The sequence below is a fragment of the Ochlerotatus camptorhynchus genome, unplaced genomic scaffold, assembly GCF_037179485.1.
Source record: "Ochlerotatus camptorhynchus isolate MF236.1 unplaced genomic scaffold, CSIRO-AGI_Acam_v1.1 ptg000328l, whole genome shotgun sequence".
Taxonomy (NCBI): domain Eukaryota; kingdom Metazoa; phylum Arthropoda; class Insecta; order Diptera; family Culicidae; genus Ochlerotatus; species Ochlerotatus camptorhynchus.
In genome coordinates, this window is record NW_027040816.1 from 5,133,453 (window position 1) to 5,152,078 (window position 18,626).

At 38.6% G+C, this 18,626-nt stretch overlaps 1 protein-coding gene across 1 annotated transcript in view; it reads left to right on the plus strand.

Moving 5' to 3' along the window:
* Window positions 1–1,879: 1,879 nt before the first annotated feature.
* The window catches only part of Svil (Supervillin), an 807,253-nt gene continuing 790,506 nt past the window's right edge, over window positions 1,880–18,626 (plus strand). Inside the window, exon 1 of the mRNA XM_065230080.1 lies at window positions 1,880–2,789. The gene's annotated coding sequence lies outside the window, so the exon portion shown is untranslated. The remainder of the gene's footprint in view (window positions 2,790–18,626) is intronic.

The window sequence follows — 18,626 nt, forward strand, 5'->3', positions numbered from 1 at the left end:
CCTGATAATTCTCCCGAAATTTGATTGGATCTAAGAGTATTTTTTTTGTGCGTGTATGAATGTTTGTATGAAAAAGTGATTTATGTATATATTTTTAATTTCCCCTCAAATTTATAAGTTTGGGAACTGATGCGTCTTGTGAATGACTTTTCAGTCTCGACAAAATCAAAATATTGCTATTTAAAATAAAATAGCAGTATTTTGATTTTGTCGAGACTGAACAGTCATTCACAACACACAAATTTATAAGAGCAAATGACCTAAAAGGATATGGATAAACTAAGGAAAAGATGGTTGACATGTCGTATTTTGCTTGTTCCACCCACAACACAACAAACGCCAGCCAAATGACTAACCCAAATTCAAAACAAAACACATTTTTTGATGCGGCCGCCGGTTTTGCATTTGGCAGATGGCATATTTTTCTACATTTTTGCTAAACGTAGTGATGATCAAGAGATACAGACGGGTGTCATATCGTGTTGAGGTCATTCCGCACGGCGAACCGAAAAATAAATAAAAGTCAAAGTGAACTCATTTTTCCCTTTCTTTTTCTCAAAACGAACATTTTTATATTTTTTTGGTTGAGAAAATATGTGAATGGATCATTGACAGGATGAACAGTTGCATCCAAGCGATGAAAGCATTCCACCCAAAACATGCACAGAAGCTCTTATTTACGACAGCTGATTGCACGAACAATATCACACATTTTTCCGTTTTTCTCACTCATCCGCACACGTTTGTTTGTATGTGTTTGATCTCGTTCAATTTCAATAGGGTTCTAAAACCCGCGAGTGAATTACAAATTTACCATCGCAGCTCGAGTGCGTATCGCACACGTTTTCTTTTGTTTACATTTACCCCGCTAATACACGTGTCATATGACGTTCGCTACCGAGCCAACTGCGATCATCATATATAGGCGGGTGTTCTATTCTAATATTAACACTGTTAATCTTTGTATTGTGTGCGGCACATGTGTCACTTTCAACACAGATTTTCCCTCATTTTCTTCAACTTTTTTCGCCTCCGTTCTCGTTGGCGTAACAGAAAATTTATAAATATACATTTCGGCCTTACTCTCACTGCTGGTTGTGGTCGTCGTCGTCGTCGTCGCCGTTGCCGGTTTACCTTCCCGCCGCCATCATATGCCATGCCGGACCAAGTGTGTGCGGTTCGAAAATATTCTGGGTTGTCTACCCCTGTTCACCCTCCGCCCCGCACTTCCCGCCCAGTCTGTAGATTCCTTGCCATCAGTGCACCGATGGATTTTCCGAGTACAATTTTGAGAGACAGTTTTCCTCCCGGCCGGTTCAGTCGCATTTTGGACGTTCCTTTAGCGCGCTCTGCCAAGTTCCGCATACGTCGATTTCCGCGGTTCTGAACAGTACGAAACTTTTCCGAATGCTACAGTAGGATATGACGCGCAAAACGATTCGATTGAGACTAGAATTCGACGTTTCTAGTGGCGGTGGCGGCGGCGGCGGTGGCGCTACCTAGTGCAGTAGGGCAGTGTGAAGTAGCTTTTTCTTTCATGGTAAATTGTTTGTTTTATTTTTTTTTTCGGATTCGTGGTATTCAAAGTGTCCGCCCACTGCCCACCGTCTTCGATCGGGTTAATGTGTTAATGAGCCGTGATGGATCGAAGATCATTATTCATCGGAGCAGGGCGCACGCGATTTTTCTTTAGCGGGCTGCTATTTGGTGGAAGATGAGCCAAAATGCTGATGGGTGCAAATGTTTCCAATCCCTTCGAAATTGGTGTGATGTGCGGCAATTAATTGCGTCTTGCTCACGTGTAATAATTATTGAAATTGATCAGTAATCGACCGATTCATGTATTGGTGTAAAATCTACGTTTGACCGTTTTTGTTTCTGTTTCAGCTCTCAGGACGGAGGCCTCTGTTATGATTGTGAAGTGTTTCGAAATTCTAATTTTACCCGGAGATAGAAGGAAAACATTTCAGAAACATACGGCCAACGGCTTTGGTGCGATCGTCTGCCGGCTGGTTAGTGATTGATCGTGAAAATTCTAACGTCATCGAGTGATTATCTCCTGTATGGGCGGTGGGACGATATGTTTTCGCGGTGCCGGTTCGTTTCAGTGTATAATTGAATTTTATTAGTAATTGAAAGCAATCGAAACGCATTTTCTTACATCCTTGAGAGGATCGTCAAGTGCCGAGTGTTGATGTTTGTTGCCTCTTTCGTCCTAACCGCGCAGTTCGAGACGACGGTGGTGTTTTCAAGTGAATTCCGGTGTTATTTTTACACTGAAGCAAAAGAAGCTAGCTGAAAGGGGATAGGCGTGGAAATCCTACGCCTACTGAGGTGCTACCCGTGTTCAATTTGCTAGTGTTTTCCAACAATCGCGCAGAAAGTGCAGTGTGTCCCGGATGCGGGCAAAAATGTAGTGAGTGCATTTGTTGGAGGAAGAAGAAGCCGTTTCTTTTTTAGGTTAACGATCGTGCGCGCGCGACGAGTGATTTATACACGTGGGGAATGTGAGTTCTTGTGCTGCCGCCGCCGGTTGTAAATTGTTTGTTGCATAGTTGTTGATAGTATTATTCCCGGCAAGAAGTCAGTCGAAAGTGAAGCCGAGAAAAGTGTGTTCGCGCCGGGAAGCATTACAAGGTGCCGGAAAATCGTGAAGAAAAAGAAAATTCCGTCTGTACATCAATCATCTCGAGAGCTTAGTGTGTATGTGTTTGTAACCGTTCATTCATACGTGGACCACTCTGGATGCTGCCGTGGAGGATTCATGTCGAGGAGTATTAACCAGACATGTGAGTATGGGAAGATCATTCAACCAAGAACTGGGGAGGAAATGCGGAATAATTACTTGTGTTTTCACTGTTGTTGGGGTTTTTAAAATTTCTGTGCTATGTAATCAAATTACGTTCTGCTTTTTTAAGTGGCATTTCAGCTGTTGGCCTGTAATTTATTACTGTCAATCAAAATAACAATCATTGCTCGCAAAGGATATGGTTTGGGTGCAATAAACGTACACAATTAGTGCCCTGTAAACATGTTACAGTTAATCCCCGTTAATCGGAACATCCTTTGGTCGACTTCAGCTTAATATGACTTGATGAATTAATATAGGGATTATACGTCGAATATCTGACGCTGCAAAAAAGTCGGTTAAGTTAATTGAGTTTTGTTGAAGTCATGTTGTTTTTGTTTGAGTAGTTCGACAGTGAGCATGCATAAGGGCCAATACGCGATGATCGATTCTCTTCATCGATTTTCTCTTTGCATTGCTACAGCTAAGCGAAACAATTTTCTAGAATTTGTTCAATGCAGAGTATTAACAGGTTGTATTGGCTATCAAAAGCAACATCAAACGCACCGAGAAACGTTAAATCTAGCGAGTTATTAACAAAAGAGACAATCGACGAAGAGAATCGATCATCGCGTATAGGCCCTTATGCATGCTCACTGTCGAGTTTATCATGCTGCCATGGTAAATTTATAACAATTAAGGTGATTCGCTGTGACATCCTTATTCTCGTAACCACTTCGAAACTTTAAGTTTAAGTGGTAAAACAAAACTTTTTGTTCATTGTCTTCTAGCATTTTTCCATATTTTAGTGTTAACAAATTCTATTGCTATTCTTATGGTAATTTTAATTAGCTACAACTTTGCGTTTTTCAGCCAAGCGTCAAATTAAATAGTTATTAATTGTTTAAAAGATCTTATGGCAAGTGTGACATACACTAATAGACAAATAGACTTAAGAATTTCATAAGACTCGACTTATGAACGACAAATATCAATTTCATAAGTGCGACTTATGAAAGATTTTCATCTAACATAACGTAGCTCTTACACGCCTTTAGCCAATCCATTTTCTTAAGCGTTGAAAGACGAGTGGTCAATACACGAGCTCTGTAATCTCAACGTTCATGGTTCGGTTGCAGTCTGCTCCGATTTATTATTTTTTTGTCAATATTATTTTTCATTAGGCAAATCAATGAAATTCATACTGATTTCTTGTGGCTAAAATTCATAAGTGTTTCCTATGGAATTCTTACGTTCTTTTGCCTGCGTGTAGTAGCCATGATTTTTATCCTCTATTATACGCGTCATAAACACCAATGTTGCCTGCTGAACAGTTCAAGGCCAACAATTGAAATGGCCTTAACTCCATTTTGTAAACAAACCTTGTAAGGCCATTTTCTCGCGAACCGAAGTCCGCAAAGGCAAACCAACATAATGAACAGGCAGGGGAAATTCTCCTCTACCCGATTGTGGTTTAGGTTTGCGAATGAATGTTTCGGTTCGCGAGAAAATGGCCTCACAAGGTTTGTTTACAAAATGGAGTTAAGGCCATTTCAATTGTTGGTCTTGAGTTGATTGAGCATAATCATAAGACATCATTAACTTGAATCATTAATCATTTTTGTTCCTTAAATTTGATCGAAAAGTACTCTTGAACAAAGTTGTAGCTGAGAAAATATTTAACAAGCGCAGCTATCATTTTCTAAAATAGCGTGAACTGGTGAATTTTTAGATTGATATGAACCGAAATTATGTTTTCCCCATAGTAATTTCCACTTATACTTCAAATGGTTTGTGCCAAGTCAGTTTCTTACTAAATGAGTTCAGATTTTGGGAGGCTAATCAAGACCCAATTTGAGCACTGTGGAGCGAAAATTTCAAATTTTGCATCAGTCTACTGCAGCATACATGAAATAGCAATTTCAAATGAAATGGAGTACTGATTTCCGAGATTTGTGTAATTGAAAATTCGAAGTGGAAGTGCATGTATAGCCTACGTGGCGGCCATTTGTGGACTAGAGGTTACGGGTAAAACTTCACTGAAATCATAAAATTTAAAAATACTATATTTTGACTTTCCAGTTTTATGGTGGATAAAATCTCTCCAATGTTTCGGTCTTTAGACTTGATCTTCTTCAGGGGATATAAAGTTGTACCGTTTTTCGCTGAGCGCAAACAGCCATACGATCTAACACTTAAAATAGCTCTGATAAAGATTCCAAATCCTAGCTAGAAACGTTGGCGATGATGAAACTGTAATCAGTATTTGATCACTCATATTTTCCATTATTTTTCTTCAAGTGCCATATTGTTCAGGGCGTAAGAATGCATCCTATTTCAACATTTTTCGACCTCAAAAGTATTACATCTGAACAAAAAGAATGAGAAAAGTCAATGAACAATGGACAATTCGACCCCGTTTTACGCAACATTCAAAAACATCTATATATTTCCCTGAAAATGACTGGATTTCCGTAAAGTTCCCAAAATAATTTTCCAAAACTTCTCAGGAGCTCTCTGGACTTCCCTGAAATTCTCGGAAGATTCTCGAAAATTTCCTGAAATTTATGGAGATGTCCTGAATTTATCGAAACTAACCTTTAAAATTCTTCAAAAATCCCGAAAGTCTGGCCAAAAGTGACAATATCATGGCTAAAATCAAAACCTTTTTTGAATCGGGTGGCTTACAGTGGGAAAAAGTAAGTGGAGTTAATACCGATGGCGCTCTAGGAATGCTTGGTATCAAATCAAGATTTCAGAAAGAGATTATAGAGCTTGCTCTATACGCCACAGGGATATGCCCTTTTCATTAAGAGCAAGACTCTGCCGAAACTAATTTTAAAAGTACTTGATTATGTCATCAAAATTGTTAACTATGTCAAATCTGGAGCTCTGAACACTCGTTTATTCAAAGAACTCTACAAGCAACTTAATTCAGATCACGTGGTTCTTCTTTTCGACACTGTTGTGCGCTGGTTGTCCAAAGGCAATGTTCTCAACCGTGCTTTTGAATTGAAGGCTGAAATCGAAATGTTCTTGGAATAAAGAGAGAGAAGGATTGGTAATTTCCACTTAGTTCCACTACCTTATTTCCTTGACAGATACGCGTATTTCGTCCACAATGTGCAGACTTCTTCAGTTTCTTGTACTAATACTCGACTGAGTACGCAATATTCGAGTATTAGTACAAGTAGTGTATTAGTATTAGTGAGTCGAGTATTAGTACAATACACTGAAGAAGTCTGCACATTGTAGACGAAATACGCGTATCTGTCAAGGATAAGTAAATAAGGTAGTGGAACTAAGTGGAAATTACTAATTCTTCTCTCTCTTTATACAGGTATTCCATTAAGACGCCCACATTCATCAGGATAGTTCTTGGAAGTTCAAGGGAAAAATGATTTCATTGCTAATTTTAGTGTGGAAAGTTAGCATAAGCGTCTCGCTTGTTCAATAAATTTTTGTGCATCACAATTCGCTGGACTAACAAAGAGCGATAATTTTAATCTTAGTTTATTTACCAGGTGATAATGTTGGTTCACTTGCAACTATTTTTGAAAAAAAAAATAAATAATTGTTTTCGAACGAAAGTGTACCAAAAGTGCTTCTGAACGTGTTTCGTAGTTGGGTGTGGTGAAATTCGTGCATTCCCGGTTGATTTTGGAAATCCGTATCACAAAATTGCTCACCGATTCCTTTTTTTTGCCGTTCGACGACGACGGGTGTTCTTTCGCGAGAGTGACGTTTATTTGATCCGTTTCTTGCACGGGTGTGTTTTTTTTTTGTAACTAGCGTAAGTGTGCCTGCGATTTGCATTGAGTGTCGGAGATTGTAAGTAATCTGAAGGATGCCTCGCTGGATACGCCTAAGACTGGACGGGCAGTAGTTGGTGGCCGTGAACGGTTCCTGGGGAAAGCACTAGATGCGACCCTCCTCCTAGATGACCATGGCAATTTAGGAAGTATTTCAACAAAGTTAATTGCTATTGGATATTTTGCAAACAGTGACAGGTAGCGGACACGAAGAACCAGTGGAGGTGCCGGGCAAAGGTGTTTATCCTAGACAAATGGTAAGTTACAAATTCGCTGTTGTCGTTGTCGTAGGCGCCGTCGTAGTCGCTGTCGTAATTGCCGTCGTAGTCGTAGGCAGTACCGTTAGTATATTTAAAATTAACCACCATGCCAAGTAAAATTCGAGAACGCAATTTCATTTGAATAGCTTGTTCAACCAGGTCTTAAAAAATCGTCACGTCGGTCATAGCTTGTTATGATTACCTGAACCATGCGTAAAGAGAAAATCGAAACATTTAACGTCGCGTGAAAATGGATCTTAATGAAAGCCTCTTTCATAGCTTTTAGTTTAAGGATTTCAAAGATCGTCGGTTGCAGTGGCTTGCTTACTGAGAATAAAAACGCGGTCCTTCCTTCCATATTAAAAATGTATGGTTAGATCGCTTGTTTATCGTGTATTTAGTAAAACTTTTCGTTGTCGTCGGTGCCTGGTCTGAATAGTCATAAAAACTTGAGTAACGCTATAATGAGGGGCTCGGTGGACTTGGTGAAGAGCAACCGGTTTTGCTTACTGAGCAGAACATCATGAGTCTAATCTCAAGCCCATCCACATTCAAGATTCGTCAATCGTTTTATTTGTTAACTTGACTACATGGTAATAACAGCAACTCGATGATTAAAAAGGAGCTCGTCTGCCTAGTGGTAAACGTTTTTGCTTACTGAGCAGAAGATCGTGGGTTCAATCCCAAGCTCCTTCGCGTTATATGACCTGTGTTCGGGCGCGGCCGGTGCTGGTATTGCCTAGTTTGAGATCACCAGTTTTTACACATTGAGGATGATTGCTAGTCCCAAGCATCGTCTATTGGTTCTCTGTGTAATGACAGCTGGTCTGGCAATAACAGAGTAGCAACCGTGGGCGGTCAATCATGCTCATGCTCATGCTCACAATTCGCTGGACTAATAAAATTCCGCCCTTCCCGTGACAGTTATGAGGGGTCGCAGAGGTCTCTGCATCTTTCTTAAGTAAGTGTCGGACTAACATTCCTCCCACTTCCCCACCAGATGCAAAGACGTTGCCAGGACAGCTCTGGTCTGTTGGAGGGAGACACATCCTTTATCTAAGAGGTAGTAATTAATCACAAATTAATATCTAACAGCAACGGATGACGGTGGGTCTCCTTCTTAACAACAGTTTGGAGCTCGTACCACCTACGACATTGTGCAACCTGGTTTATGCTATGCTATGCTATCAAAATTCGCTAGACCTGAAACTACGGGGCAAGTAAACTTTTTTTTCAATACTTTATTAATGAGATTTTTAGCCGATGGCTAGTTCATCTCAGAGGGCTAGCAAACCCATCTAATTCACTTTCAAGACGATCTTCAAGCATTCAAGCAAAACTGGCTCCGAAAGGTTAGTATTGGAAATGTTGCCATGTTCCATAGACTCTGAAGTATGACTGACAAAAGAGCGAACGAGCTAAATTCGGATCTTTAATCAGAAATTATTGCTCACTTTCATTCACTGGATTATCAATGCGAGCTGTGTGTCCCTGAGCTGATACAAGAAGATGCTGATGCAGTCTGCAATGCGTTTTCTACCTCAATGGATGTGGAAGTCTTGATGAAACACAGGATGAATATTTGGACCTGAGAAATGATTCCTCATCTCGAGATTTGTTCCTTGAAAAAGATTTGAACCAGTGGGTCTGGCGTGCCATGTCGTGTCCCGAAGTATCCTAGCAGACATTGAAGATCCTTGTCCCATTTGCATCTTTGTACGTACATACGAGAGCGGATTTTCAACTCTTCTCCACATTAAAACCATTACAAGAAACAGATTGAACGTTGACAAAGATATGAAATTAGCATGATCACAAACGCAGCATCGTAGCTAGATTTGCGATCTACAACAATCGCACTGAACAAGTTGTTGACTGTTGTTAACATAGTATTTTGAAATAAAACGAATAACTAACAAATCAAATGAATGGTTTTTATTCATCTCAGCGTAATTTATACAAGGTACTTTCCAGGAAGCTGCGGAACACCCAATTGTTCACAAAGGAGTTTGCGGAGCTGAAAAGGTTGGGAACCACTGACCTAGCTTTTCTGAGCTTCTTAGAACTTTTTAAAAATTTCTTCAATTTTCATCAAATTTTGATGTTCGCGAAGCTTCCCTAAAGTGCCCGAATTTCACAGAAGTTCTTCGAGCTTCCCCTACTTTTCCGCAGTCTGTCTATCTAACCTCCGCGAAATGCTAGCTATTTCCTTTAATTTTTCGGAACTTCTACCTACAAACGTTAAAGCATGCCAAATGAAGAATCGGAATAACTCGACCTTCTCCGATTTGCATGAAACATTGCATAATTGTTTTGTGTTGGGCAATGATTTACATTTTTGCTAAAATTCGGCAATTTTTTATCTTGTAAAATTTACAAAATGTCGTCTTTGAAATGTCTCAATAAATAATGCATTGCTTGTCACATATTTGTAAGCCCTATCCCACTTTAGAGCGAGACGTACTTAATGGATTCTCTCTTAATTGAACCGCCTTGAAATTCTTTGATTATCTATGAAGTTCTCGAAATGTTTCTGAAATCTACGGAACTGCTCTGAAGTTATCTGAAACTAACCTAATAGATCTTAAAACTTCCCTGTAACTCTGGACGTGCTTGGAAATCTAGGAACTCCCCAAAAGTTTTCGGAACTTCCTTTATATTTTTGGAATTTCCATGAAATTATCGGAACTTCTTGAAGGTTTCCGCCCTTTACTGTTGTTAATGGAACTTACATAAAGTTTTTGAAATTTTAACTAAGTTCTCGGAACTTTATTAAGGTTCCCACCATTTTCTTGACATTCATGGGAATCTTAACTTCTTTGAACATCTGTAAAATAAAGTTCCTGCAGTTGTTTTTTAAGTTAATCAAACGTCTCTTAAGTTCTCAAAAATTCCCTGAAATTTTCGCAATTTCCCTTAAGTTTCCACAATTTTTTGACTTGAAGTTCTGAGAACGATACCTAAAAATCATCATACATACTTGGAAACTTTCTGGAGCTTGAGGTCCTAGTAAAATTTCTGAAATTTTCTTGAAGTTAATGGAACTGTTAAGCAGATCTCTGATCTCCACCCAAGTTCACGAAATTTTCTTGAAGTTCATGGAACTGTCCTGAAGTTCTCGAAAATTACTTTAAACTTTCCCAAAGATCTGAACTTCCCAATAGCTTTTGAAAGTTATCTGAATATTTCGGATATTCCCTAAAGTCCTTGTTCCTGTGCACTTGTCGAGGCGAAGATCAGATCCGTCATTCGTTCCGGACACGTTCTTTACTTCATGCTCGCGGGTGATTTTCCTTCCTTAGGGCAATTTCTAGATACTTCGTTTCGTGCAATTGGTTGCCAAAATGTGGAAATCGCTCAAAATCACTACAGGAAAGTCACCCGCGACGCAGTCGATTATTTGTCTTTCGCGTTCTGCAGCTTGAATCAGCTTTTCTAGGCTGTTCTCAACCTTATCGGTATTGAAGGTTTAAACAAATCTGTATTTAATGGTACTTTACTATTTTAACCGGTTTATTTTTTGTGTAACTTTTGATGGTAAAAAAAAACAGAACTTGACTAGAAAAGCATCTTTAGCCTTCAATCATTGAAATCCGTCGTAAATAAAATTGTTTTTTAGTTATCAGAATCTTTTTTAACTATTTGTTTTGTATTACTTGGAAATACCCCTCACCATCCCTCTCCAACGGGGGAGTTTGGTAAAGAGAGATGATCTAACAGATTTGTACCTTCCTAAAGTTGTCCTTGCTCGCTTTCTACTCTCTATATACAATTTTCACACTGCCTTACTCTAACAGAACTATCAACTCTATACTTTCATCTCCTCATCTATCGTATAAAAATTACCCCTTTAGGCTGTCATTTGAGATTAGCATCTTCGACTACATATTTTTTTATAATTTAGGTTAGGTTGTTTTTTAGATAAACAAATATCTCAGGCTTGTAATGATATACCCTTTTAAAAACATTATATGAACTTCAACACTTTGCCTAAACTCTTCAACAATCAATGTTTAAAATATTTAGACCTGAATATCAGATTTACAAATCTTATAAAAGTTGTAAATCATAATTAATAAAACCTTTTTCGATATACAGATATTGTATCACCAGTTAAATATCCAACGTTACTGCGCACGCCGGCCGCTCCAACGAAGATGACCTGCTTCGTCAATTTCCGCATCAAGATCTACGAGCTGAGAATTGAGTTCTGCATTTCGTAGAGCCAGAGATTCTTGGACGTTACTCTGTAAATAGCGCAGTTGAGGGAAGGATGCCCCTTCCAAGCCTATTTCAGGGCATTGTCGTACGCGATCAGTGTGATTCGTCAAGGAGTTCAAGCATGTCTTGGCGATTGGCAGTTGTTTGATGTATGGAGTTTTGTGAAATTTAAAGCGTTAGTAGAGCAATGTTTTGACATTAAATAAGCAAATTTTAGCCCGCCCAATTGCGGGGTATCTTTAAAGAGCAACCTACAAGACCTTTGTACATTATTTTACGAAATTATTTTGATGAAAAAAGTTTGTGGAAAATGCATGCAATGAATGCACGAAATGAATGTAAATGATTTTCCATGTCTGAAAACAGCTGCTGCTTCTATTTTTCTTCTATTGTTGAACGATTCAAGAAAATAAATAAAATAACTGATATCGTCCGCACAAAAGTTACGTTTAATCATCTAACAGAATCATTGAATGAGTTTTTCCCGAGGGGGACGCAAGTCTCAGATTTTATCAAATGTTGCAAAAACTAACTCTAAAGCTCGATGAATCGATTCATAGACGAACAAATCCATTTTATCGATTATATCCGATATAATCGAGCTTAAATCTCTAAAAATGGATAATATCTGTTTGTATCGTTCACATCTCTGTTATCGGATCACATCTCTATAATTATCATGACAAGTAACGGTGACACCCGTTTCTTTATAAGAAACGAACATCGCGAAATCTCGACCAACAATACAAAAAGACGAACAAGCTTTTGTAATCAAACTTTTAATGTTCTTTCCTCGTGAATCGAAGCTTGCCTTGCCAGTCCAACAACACCATCAGGTAGGGGAAATTTTTTGCTATTCGATTGGTTAGGTGAGCTTCGGTATGCGAGAAAAGGTCCTTACAATTTGTTTGATCCGCCCTTCTGTATTGTTGGTCGAGCTCGAAAATCTTTGTTCTAAAACAAATCTATGGATAGAGCTGGAAGTAGCGCGTAACAGCTTTTGTAAACAATGACTTCTCTCGATGATAGCTAGGAATTCAAGCCATGCCAACACAAACCAACATAACCATCATGTAAAGGAAGTCTTCTAGATATATTAAAAAAAAACAAGAACTGTATTCATCTTTGCCCTGGGTATACTCGCTTCGAGATCACGGAATACGATTTGGACAACCCTGGCATCCGGTGAACATAAGCACCGACACGGCATCTATGGTTTGGTCACATTTGGCCTTCAATGCCGGTAGTCAATGAGGACACCAACCCTCCTTGCAGATATTTTCGTTGCTTTCAGAGTTGGAACTTGAATCTTGAAGGGTTTGAAACAATCACAAAAGCAGGTGCTCAGAAAGTGACAGTTCACATCGCGCTACACTCTAAAAATAATATCATAATGCTCGATAATTCGTTAAAAGAAATGTAGAACAGATTACTTTCGTCCCCCTCGGTTTTTCCATGATGCGTATCCGGATTAGACTGGCCCACATTTATATGGGGGAAATCTTTTATCATTTTTTTTCAACGGGTCAACCCCTAGATTTGTGCCATTTGATGAGCAAACCATTCTCTGAAAATGTTAGCTCATTCGGATGTAACACGAGCTGGCGCTTTTGATTTAAAATTTATATGGGGATATTGGTTAAAATGTATGGAGAAATAATATTCCATCACTCTTTCGTGCATAGAATTGGTTCAGCAAACTCGATTAAGCTCAGAATTTCAGCACGTAGCTTAAACTATAAGGAACAACTTTGCCGAAGACAGCATCATGATTCAAGTTAGTATTACGGAGATGTTGATTAATTATGTACATTCTGCTCGTTTATTACAACAGGCAGCTTATGCAACGTATCAACTAGATTACACAGGCCAACATCCAGACTCGTGTCAGTTGGTGAGATAAGCACTCTCTGAATGTTTCAGCCCTTTTTGAAGTTACGGCTGGCGCTTACGCAATCTTCAGTAAAGTTGTTACTCATAAACTGAACTACAAGTTTTGAAAATCTGAGTCAAATCGGGAATAAGGAAACTTTTTTATGATTGATAGAGTCTAGGAGTGTCATTTTGTCATGTATTTTATCCGAATGCCCCATACAAAGTTCAAACTAAAAGCGCCAGCTTATCTAAGGATCAAATGAGCTGAAACTTTCGAATAATGGTTTTCTCACCTAAAGGCATACATCTTTGGGTTGGCCCGTGGCAAAACTTTTATTTTCGTGGGCCAGTCTAATCCGGATACCTGCGTACCTAGTGACTAAAATGACGAAAATAGTGACCTAATAATGACTTCAAAACTAAAAAAAGGGACTAATAGTGACATTTATTTATCAGCAAAAAATATTCCAATATTTCGTTGACTGTGGCCTACTTCGTAAAATTTTAGAAAAATCACAATGGAAACTTTAAATTTGCTAAATTTGATCTTAAAAAATAATTATTTGTTTAATTATGGCTGATTTTTGGTATATTATACAAAAATTACGAAATATTGAAGGGGCAAAACAAATCTAGCCCTTTTTTAAATCTTCTTTTGATGTGCGCTTTATCCTAAAACTACAAAAAATATTTTGTTATTATTAATTTATCACTAAATATTTTTTAATACGAAAACAATTTATTCGTCCCTTGTTATTAAATTGAAGAAAAAAAAATAAATATTCCAGGATAAACTCATTGCTGGAACTTAAAAATTCAAGGTCTCTAAAACAAACAAAGTTAAGAAAATTGTGCGGCCTGGAATAATTATCATATTTTGAATATATATATAATGTAAGTTCACAGTCTTTGAAAAATTTAAATGCTTCTGAAACGTAAATAACATTTTATGATCTTAGACATAGATTTACTTTCTAAGATCTGGTCTTGGAGATGTTTGGACGAATACTAAAGCTACCGAGCTTCACAGATTTTTCAAAACTCTAGTTTTTGAAAAAAAATTCTAAAGCATGTAAATTTCCCTAGACAATTTTTCTAAATATCTAAGGCTTGGAAAACTTTCAAAATCACAAAGTAAAAAAGACAGGATATTAGGACCAGATTTTTTTTTCAAAACCTGTCTATGACTATGATAAGGGAAAACAAATAGAAATTTTGTAATCTGGTCTGGATATATTTGGAAGATTATAATCCATTTAAGTCCATTGAATGTCTAGAACAGATAATAATAAAATAATGAAATAAAATCAAAATATCTTATATAAAAAATTATAAATATCAAAAAATCTCTTCTTTGTCGGACTTTACACGCTGATTTTTAATGAACCTTTAAAACACAAATTTGTTACCAAATCAAGCTGTGATTTAATTTGATTTTTTAAAGGTAAATTCTTTACAATATTGGTCGAAAAAAAAAGTGACTTTAGTGACTAAATTTTAAGAAATAGTGACTTTCGGTTGAAAAAACTGACTTTTTAGTGATTGCACTGTCCTCTGTTAACAACTAACGGATACCAGTGTATGCGTAATTCTCGATAGATGTCACCACAAACAACAGTAGTGACATCTGATGGCTAAAAAGTGCAGAAATCATTTCCTTCGGTTCATAAGTAGAGTATGAGTTGAGTTGAGCTGATGATAATGGTTTAGAGGTTAACTTTGAAGAAAGACATTTTCCTAGGCTGACTACACGGCCGTTAAAACTAACTCAATATTGGGTAAATCAAATAGTAATAAGTTCGATAAAATCGAACATAATTCAAATTTCAAGTTGCACTTATAAAATCTATTTCTTGCAAGTATATACGGATTTGTTTGTCGGTATATACGTTCATGTATGTATCTCGGTTGTCTGCGAATATTAAATTCGAATATTGAAGAGCATCAACAAGTAAACTAGGTGTGCCCATCTATGTTGGCTCTACAGCCCACATATTTGCGTTTTCCGCAACTAAAAGCTATTATGGAAGCAAGTTAGCATTTTGATTATTAAGGAACTACACTAATCACATAAAACGCATTCATAAGCATTAGAAAAAGCACAACCGTAACCTCCGTCACGTATCATAGACCTTTCATCGCCTGGTGGAATAAAGAAAAGAAAGAAAAAAAAAACTGACTGGAAACAAACAGCAGCCTGACGTTTACAAAACGCAATCCCATTAAATCGATAATAACCTAGGCATGTTTCGTTAAACGTTACACCACACTTCAAGTTTGCGTGATCCAGGTGATCACACTCACTGACTGCAGACAGACAGGCCCGAAGGAACCTTCCCCAACCTTATAGGAAAGCAAAAATTACGCGATCGCTCACTGCGCATGCCCTCTCGCTCGCACAGCTTGGTCTAGCTACATTCAGATAGGTAATTGCCAGTTCGGCTTACCAAAATATACACATTTTATTGGCATATGGAGGTGGTTGGTAGTTAATTCACACCGTTGTTGCTGCTGTTGCTGTTGATGTCGATGTGGAGAAGCCTGACTTGAAAGCACAGAGTTCCTATAGTTGATTTTAATAATCTTCAATGAGGCATTACCCTACGACGTCGCAGTTTCGCTGCCGGGGCACACCTAGTCCCGGAAAGAAGCACAATAATTGTTCCACCCGGGATAGGGCTGCCAGCTGGTGTCAATGACACCGATTTTATATTCGTTTATAGTATAATCCAATATAAACAATGTACGATGATGAATGATTTTTCTATCGTACAAGAGTACAGATTAAATCGCAAATTAATTCGTAGATGATGTCAAATCAAATAATTTATAATGTAAATTTAGATGTGTACGCATAACTCCACTTTTGTACTGGTTACCTGACCTCTTCGTTGATCTAGATCGGATCTTATTCTACCTTTGGTAAGATCCGAATTCATGCTCAGTAGTTGCAAATCACGGTCGTTGCAAATTGAGGTAGACAATCGCTGGCAACCCTATCGCAGTCATATCTGCGGGCCGCAAAAAAAATCTACGACACACATTATTCAACCAAACAACCAAGTCCCACACATGAAAACCGATCCACGATGTAAATACATATACGGTCCCTTATAATTTTTTAAGCATTTTAGCATATCCAACCGTACACCTTCTCTTGCAGCAGATCGACAATACGCCGCGAGTAAAAGTAAATGCGATAATAATTACATAGGAAGAAAGAGCAGAGAAGAGGCCCGTGGCAAAAGAACGACTCTCATCGGCGGCATAAACGAATTTTACGCCTAGAAAAGTAGCATTTTTTTTTTATTGATGACAGTAACCACCAACCGCCAAGATGGGACCGGACCGGGGCAATTATCAACCGTTCAAGCGTATACAAATAGCCAAGGATGATTTGAATTGGAAATTAACGCTTTTTTCAATGGTCCAACCTGGGTTCAATTCAGAGGTGAAAGACGAAGAAGAACGTTCTATTGTCTGGTCTGGGTGTTCTACCGAGCAGAGGAGGCAGAAGATAAATAAACATAAATTCTAAGCTTAGAACGATCCCATTCATACGGAAGCTGATGGGATCGGGATCTTTAGAGCGCGATCCACACGTTCCGAGTGCGAAGCTTGAATGGAGCTCAATTTGTCGAGTCTCTTTTCAGGTTGATCTGCTGAACCACGCGGAAGCGTCTGACAGTCCCGTCCGACGCAGGAGACCTTTGGCCGTAATTTATGGGTCATTTGTACCGGGTAGGTGATTATACATTCCGACAGATAGATGCTCAACAACGGCTTTCCGTGTTATGAATTAATAGATATTACCAATTGCCGTTGAACCTCTCCCGAATGCCGCAATCTAATACTTCAAATCTTAGGCGTGTGCCCATGGAGAAAATGCAAATTTCAGCACGTGGCACAGAGCGCACCGTCCCCGCACTTGTTGATGGTTTCGAAAGCATCATAGTCGAACGTGTATCGCATTTCGACGGCCCAACGGACAAATATGTTCATTGTTTTAATAAATTGCGGAATGTTGGAAAAGTTTGGCCTCAAATCCGAAAGACAATCGCCGGGAAAACAATAAGCAATTGTGACGTTTTCTTCTACTTCTTTTTTTCTATCTAACATCGTTGCTTATGAATCGTATAGAACAAATAAACAACTGTTCCATAGCATGTGTAATTTTTCTATGGTATAGCAAAAATGTACGGGATTAACTCATTAGTATTACGATTTATACATCAAGACCTCGGAACTTGTCCCTAACGATGTCTAGTACGCTTCCAAAGATTTCTAAATTTACCCAATAAGACCCATGGTCTTCCTACTGGACTCCCTAGGTCTCTGTATTTGACCCTTAAGTCCTCTGAACTTATCGCATAAGACGTTTGATCAAAAATCCAAAATGGTCTTGAAGCGAGAAAATGGTCTGAATATAGTAAAGAAGCCATCACAACGCTTCAATGCCCATGAAACGATAAACGCACTGAAAGTTAAATGATCAATATAAAGCTTGGAACGTCAAATTGGTCTTAAAAACGCTAAAAATGGCATTTTAGCCAAAATAACATCACCTCGGAAAACGGCTTTATAAATGCTAAAAAATGAACTCAATTCGCCAAAATCGCAAAAGACCACATATATTAACGCCAAAATGAGCCTCCAAAACTCCAAAATGGTGTAGAATCATCAAAATTCCAAAGCGGCGTAGAACTACCTACACTCGATGTAGAATATCTTAAATTGGTTAAGTTATGAGCATGAGCATGATGACCGCCCTACTCCGTTATTGCCAGATCACCAGTAATTACACGGAGAACCAACATATGGTTGGGATTAGCATACACCCTCAAAGCGTAAAAAACTAGTCATCCCAAACTTTATAATAGGCAATACCAGTGCCGACCACATTCGAATTGCGAATTGTCAATTAAGGCATGGGTAGGAATGTGTTGCCGTGGTGATACTCGCTTTGTTGGAAGTCGTGAAATACTCTGCACTTCCACCAGATAAAAGGTTCGGGTTTGCAACAGGGTTCGATTTGTCAAATGGTACGCTGAGTTGAAGTGATGGGTTCATGTTAAGAAAGAAAGTGACTAACGAATCTTGAATATGAAAGGGCCTGAAATTAAACTTATGCTATTCTGATCAGTTAGCAAAGACGATCGCTCGAAGGCCACCGATCCCTTCATATCACGCCAATTATGATCGAATTGAGTTAATTTCATTCAAACCCGGCAGGACGACAACAACGACGATGACGAAAAGTTTCACAAAATACACAATGAGCTAGCAATGTGACTATAAAACTCCTTACTATGATTGGGCCTGGGCTTGATCCCGACGTCTGTCTAAGGTAGCCGCACCCGTCATACACATGACTTATGATCGAGTTGAACCATCCAAACCCGACGACGGCAATTGCATCATAAAACATGACGAAGATGCAATGTGACCATGAGCACTGATCAAGCCAAATCCTCACAAAGAACCAAATGAACGATGCTTGGGATAAGCAATCCATGTTCAGTATGCAAAGTCCGGTGAACCAGTACTTTAAAGATGAAAATCCTGAGTAAGCAAAAACGGTTGGTACTGGACAACCAAGTCGATTACATCACTGCAAACCACTGCGACCAACGATCAATCCGAAGCCATGAAGCTACCAAAAAGCAGTTA